Source organism: Vulpes lagopus, chromosome 2 (genome assembly GCF_018345385.1).
Source record: "Vulpes lagopus strain Blue_001 chromosome 2, ASM1834538v1, whole genome shotgun sequence".
NCBI classification, from domain to species: domain Eukaryota; kingdom Metazoa; phylum Chordata; class Mammalia; order Carnivora; family Canidae; genus Vulpes; species Vulpes lagopus.
The window spans coordinates 116,832,065-116,837,923 of NC_054825.1; the positions used below are offsets into that span (position 1 = coordinate 116,832,065).

At 33.1% G+C, this 5,859-nt stretch overlaps 1 non-coding gene across 1 annotated transcript; it reads right to left on the bottom strand.

The window, feature by feature from the left end:
- Positions 1-698: 698 nt before the first annotated feature.
- Positions 699-824, bottom strand: LOC121486000. Its single transcript, XR_005986485.1, has one exon. It is a non-coding gene; the product is annotated as a small nucleolar RNA SNORA72 (small nucleolar RNA).
- Between the last annotated feature and the right edge of the window lie 5,035 nt (positions 825-5,859).

The window sequence follows — 5,859 nt, forward strand, 5'->3', positions numbered from 1 at the left end:
TTCATTAAAGTTCAGTAGAACTTTTCTCAGCCTTTGACAAAACTTTGGATGAGGGGAAGCATGTTTCATTTAATCCTCTTTGCTGCTCAGATTTGGTAGATTTAACCTGGACTGTATATCATAATTCTGGAAAAATTCTGACTATTGAAGCTTGCTTCCTCTCAAACATTTTAAAATGTCAAATGTCAATAATGTCCTGAGACTGGAATGATGAAAATTAAGTCTCTTAAAAACCTAGTTTATGAAAGGAACTCAGTGCAGTCCCTTTACAAAAACAGGAACTTAGAAATTGGGATGTATGGCTCTTAACTCAGAAGACTTGCCAGTACATCTAGCTGCCTCATCCTCTCCAATCCTATCTTCAGGAAAGTGTACTGAAACAAAGGATATAAAGAGAATAACTGATATGAATACAATGTTTTTAAAACATGCTCTGGTTAGTTTTATTAAAGAAGAAATTTGCACAACTTACTCTTCACGAGTCTGTTCTGGCATGCTTCTAATGATATTAGGATCACTTAGAAAATAAAACATGATAATTTCATATATCAGTAAGTGGAAACTGGTAATCATCAAATTAACAGTAGTTGTATTCAAAAGTCATTACACAGCTATGCTGTCATTTCTTGAGGTTGATCAAAGATACCAAGAGCCATAGACACGTCCCATAGGACATGCATCATATAAATCAGACTTGATTTTATCACCAGCGTTTATAAAATCAGACCCAGGGAAAGAAGTAGGTCTGGGAACACATGCATGGTTTTAATATAGCAAATGTTGAACTAATTGTTACAAAATCAGAACAGCAGGAATATTTGCAGTATTTTATCAATTAATTAAAAATTCATAAATTCAAAACATAATATGATGTATTATTTGTAAGCATTTCTATAAAAAAGGTTGAAAAGATTAAACTCATCTGAAAAAATTGCATATTATAAAATGATTTATTTTATATCATAAATTTTAATTATAAAACATTTCTACAGATGTTTTTTTACATATTTTCACAAAAAACATGTGTAGTGAGTGGCTGTGAACTGCACTTCACAGATAAGAATTCTGATGCTCCAAACTGAAAAGGTACATCTAACATATCAGGACAGGATCTCAGGCCCAGGGCTTCTAATTCCACACCCCAGAGTTCTTTCCCTTGTCTCATAGTTTGCTCTTTAATGGTGAATTGGCCCACCTTTCCTCACCTCCATTACTTCACCTCCATTACTTATATCTCTCAGATTTCATGCCATTTGAGGAAATGATAATGAGAATTTTTAAAAACCAATGAGGTAGTAGTAGGGAATTTCTGAAACAAATCTGTAACTTAGGAAATACACTTAAAGAGAATAGAATCCTAGTAGTTAGGATGGAAGAAGAAGTGACTTCCTTAAGCCAGTTCATATAGACTTGAAAGAGTCCATTGTTAAATTTATAGCAATTTTGTTCTTTGTTAAATAGTCATTGTCAAAAATTAAATTAGATAAACTTGTAATTTAACATTATGTTAAAAACAAAGGTAGTAAATACCAACTTGTCACTTCTTAGTTATTTTACTACAGTTTACTATTATCTATGCTTTTGTTGTTACTTACATCTATCGGGGATGTATGGTGGAAATATTATATCATGGTGTCTGCTTTTCCAAGTTCTACATTGCTAGTTTGGAATCAACCATGATGGAATTATTTACACCATGAAAATCACAAAGGCTACAATTATTGTTTTGTTCATTGTCTGGACTTAAAAAATGGAGAAAATTTTAATAATGCAGATTAAATTTAAAATTATGTTGTATCTGTAGCTGTTAGATTATGAAAGAGCCATAAAATGGAGAAAATATTTGTCTAGTATGTGAAACCACTATCTGGTTCAGCAAAGAAATTGTTCATGAAAGTAAAAATTGAATGAAGTCTGACAAATGTCCTTGTTTTACTTTAGACTCATTCTGCAATTAAAAGAAAATATCAAATAACATTTACATCAGAAATCCACTTATTTGTCAGTGACATGAGAGACTTCTTTTTGGAATAAGATCATAATAAAACATTAATACATAGTCCAAATTTGTGGCATTATTACTGGGGGCAGAATGGATGGAAAAACTGACAATAGATTTTATAAAAAAACAACATGTCACATCAAAGTCCTTGGTATGGAATTTAGAATGATAAAATATTGCATATTTTATCATTGTTTGTAAATTGGATGCTAATGTTCTTAACACAATACATTTTATATTAGGCTTTTTTTCCCTCTTGGTGAATCAGTTGTTAAACATTTAACATACCACAAGAAAGAGGGCATGCTTTGTTGGAAGATGAGCCCTTTGCAGATGAGAGGGATACCAGAAAAAAAATCTATGCATGTCCCTTTGTAATTCTCTTTGAACAAGAGCTCTAATTATGTATAACGCTGCCAGTTTGATGTAATAGACCTCTGTGACATTTTCCTATATTGTTCAGGGAGGGACTCTTTTCTACCTGTGAGGTGTCAGCCTCAAATGCCAGGATGTATTTTCATTGTAAAAAGTCACCAACTTATGTAGAAAAATGGTGGCCAAAAACCAAACCAAACAAAAAAACAAAAAATTCTCTCAGTAGCTGTAGGTTAGCTTAGCCAGTGGCCCCAGTATTCTTTCTCAACACTCTCATTTATTTCACTTTCCTAGTACCCAGTACCATACAATGATGTGATCTTCTGGAACTAAGACCCATAGCTCTGGTGCATCTTTGGTCCTACAGCGCTTTACTCATTGTTGTGACTTCTCCAGAATTAGTCATAATTTACCTGTCTTTCATTCTATCCCCCTCGGGCTCTGGGTTATATTATGCTACTGTAATCATAATCACTGAGGAGTTATTGCCATCCTCTCTCCAGGTCATAATGTTCACATTTACACATACGCGGTTTCTGGTCATGATTTAACCCCTACTGATAACTCAAGAGTTGGGATTCTAGGCATGTGGCATAATGACAGTGGTGGAGAATATTCAATAAATAATTGTGGGTTGGTTGATTGATAGGATGTCCTTCTACACTCCTTCAGTTATATCACTTCCAACTTTTATACCAAAGGCCAAATTAGTCATATGATTTCTTCTCCCTATTATTGAATTATGAATTAAAATTAATTTATCTAAAATCCAAAATTGCAGATTGGTCATCTAATAGTTTTCTGGTAAAGCTATCTTGGACTTTAGAGCTGGGTTGCTTTGTCATTCATACATGCCCCGTTGATTTTTATTTAGGGTTTAACTTGTACTGTAGTTAATCATACTTAAGTTCCATTTGTAAAAGCCTTGATGAGACAGCAGAAATGTCAAAAGAGAAGAAGAAATCATGGGATGCCATGGTCTTTTGACTTCCAGTTGAAGAATGGAGGTTAGTTATAGGTCAAAGTGAATGACGGGATGTTTTGTGGTCACCAGAAGCTTGCTAAGTAAAATAGGGGAATGTTACCGAGAATAAGTTCTTCCTTTTAAACCTTCCATGGCTACTGTGTGATTTAATTAGGAACATCAGGGTGTTATATATATTTTATATATGGAATAGTTAATTGAATATGAGCATCACAGAGAGACGTGGGTTAAGGAAAGTACTTTGTAATAAGGCAGCTGGCTTCCAATCCTAGCTTTGCCTACTCTGAAAACTTAATCTCTCTCAACTTTAATCTTATTATTTGTAAAGTTGGTGATTATTTATAATGTGCCTACTTCATTGGACTGTTTTAAAATATTAAATTTATGATAATAAACATAAAATGCTTAGCAAAATTTCCACTCACAGATATTGATGGAAACATTTTGCAAAGAATATTTCCATGATGCAAAATGTTATTGAGAAGGCAAGTTGGGGAACCGTTTCCCTTCAGAAAATCTTGTATTTCATGGGCTACATGATGACTTTCCTTGTTATTATTCTAAAATGATGCTACTTCCTAAAATTGTTTTAATAAACTACAAATAGATTTAGCTACTTTAAAAGTGATTTGCTGAGGTTTCGAAGGATTGCTCAAATATTTGTAGCATGTGCAATTTGTGAAGGTTCAATTACACTGGGAATTCTCTTTTTGCTACAGATCATGAAGATCTACGGAGAGTGTGTCGTATCACAGAGGGCGGTCATGGACAACAGTGGTATGATCTGCTGTCGTGGTGTGTTTAATTCCAAATCCAGCATAAGAGTTTCCATTTTATGTATATGTTCTCTGTGAGTTTGAACTTTTATCTCACCAAATGTTATTCATAGTAGTTTCTAGGTGAATTCTGTGGCTACTCCTGAAAGATTTATCTATCCCTTTCATTTGAAGTAATTTTATATACTATCAAAAGATAACAGTTCACACAAATATCAAGCTTCTCCAGAATTTATACTTTAATCTCTGTTATTTTGACAAATTGTAAGTAAAAAGTGAATGCAAAGACTAAGACTATCCCACCTTACTTACCTGGTCAGATGAATGCTTTCCCCCTATTCTTGCCCCACTAGGACAGTACTTCCATAGTTTGCTCCTTGGAGCCCAAGAGGTATGCTGTTATAGAGGGTCACCTCAGAGGTCAAGTAGTTATGAAAATCTGCTGCTTTTGGAGATTTATGAGGTACACTAGCATATTCAAATCTCTGAGGAGTCCTGTAGTAGAGCAAGTTGTTTGATCCAGTGTTCTTTTTTCTTGTCACATAATACCATGCCTGGTATCATTTGTGTTTGATGAAACATATTTTAGGAAACTTTGTTTGCTCTGGATTACAATCCCTCAGCCAGGAGCAAGGAAATAACTCTGAAATTACATTTAACAAAGTTCTTCGAGTTGATTTGGAGTAAGAAGAATTGGTTTGAGTGTTTATGCTACAATTTTACAGCTAGATAACATTGGGCAAGATATTTCATTTCTCTAAATCTCAGATTCCTTTTCTGTCATAGCATAAAATACCCAGTACACATCTTGATTTTTAAATAAATATTATATAAATTAATCACTGAGAATGATATATAAAACCAATGGCTGATATTTACTGACTCCAATACTTTCCTCATCGATTTATTGGGCCTTATGTAACATACCCATGTTAATGAGCTTAGGTTTCCAGTGTCTCAGCCTGTGATGAATTAGAATTAGAAAAAAACAGCTAAAAGGTAGTGAGGCAGTTAGAGAACAGTGACAATAAGAGCAGCAATCCCCAAATTGAAAAGCAGACTCATTAATTTGATACATGGCAAATGATTGTTGGGTACAGTTTTTCAATAAATGGTTAAATGATGATAGTAGGCTTCCATTTACAAATGGATGAGATATAGTATTTTAGGGAAAATACCACAAATGTTCCTTTAGATCAAGATATATTTTGTTACACATATTTGAACACCTGCCTTTTGTATTAAGGAAGGTCAGGACATACTGAGATCTCTAAATTTCTGCTTAATAATATTTTCGGTGTTAGTTGATTGGTAATTTCTTTATTTAGAGCAACTTTTTCTTTAAAAATTCTAGATTAATGGTGTTGTACCCTTCTTTGAAAAATAATACTGTCAACTTAATATCTGATTGCTTACATAGGTTACAAATATAATACAATATATAACATATATTTATTAAAAATAAAAGTACAGGAATTGTACTTATTGATATGGATATATTTATGATATCCTATTGAGAGAAAAGAGCAGGCTTTCAAATAATTTAAACAGTTTATTTGAAAATATGTACACAAATAAAAAAAATTGGCCAACCACTAGTGTTGATTTTGTCTGGAGAGTAAAATTATGATTAGTTCTTATCTTATTGTATTTGCTTATCTTTATGTTCCAGGTTTTCTGCAATCCATGTATAATCCAATGTGGAGTACTTCATACTAACA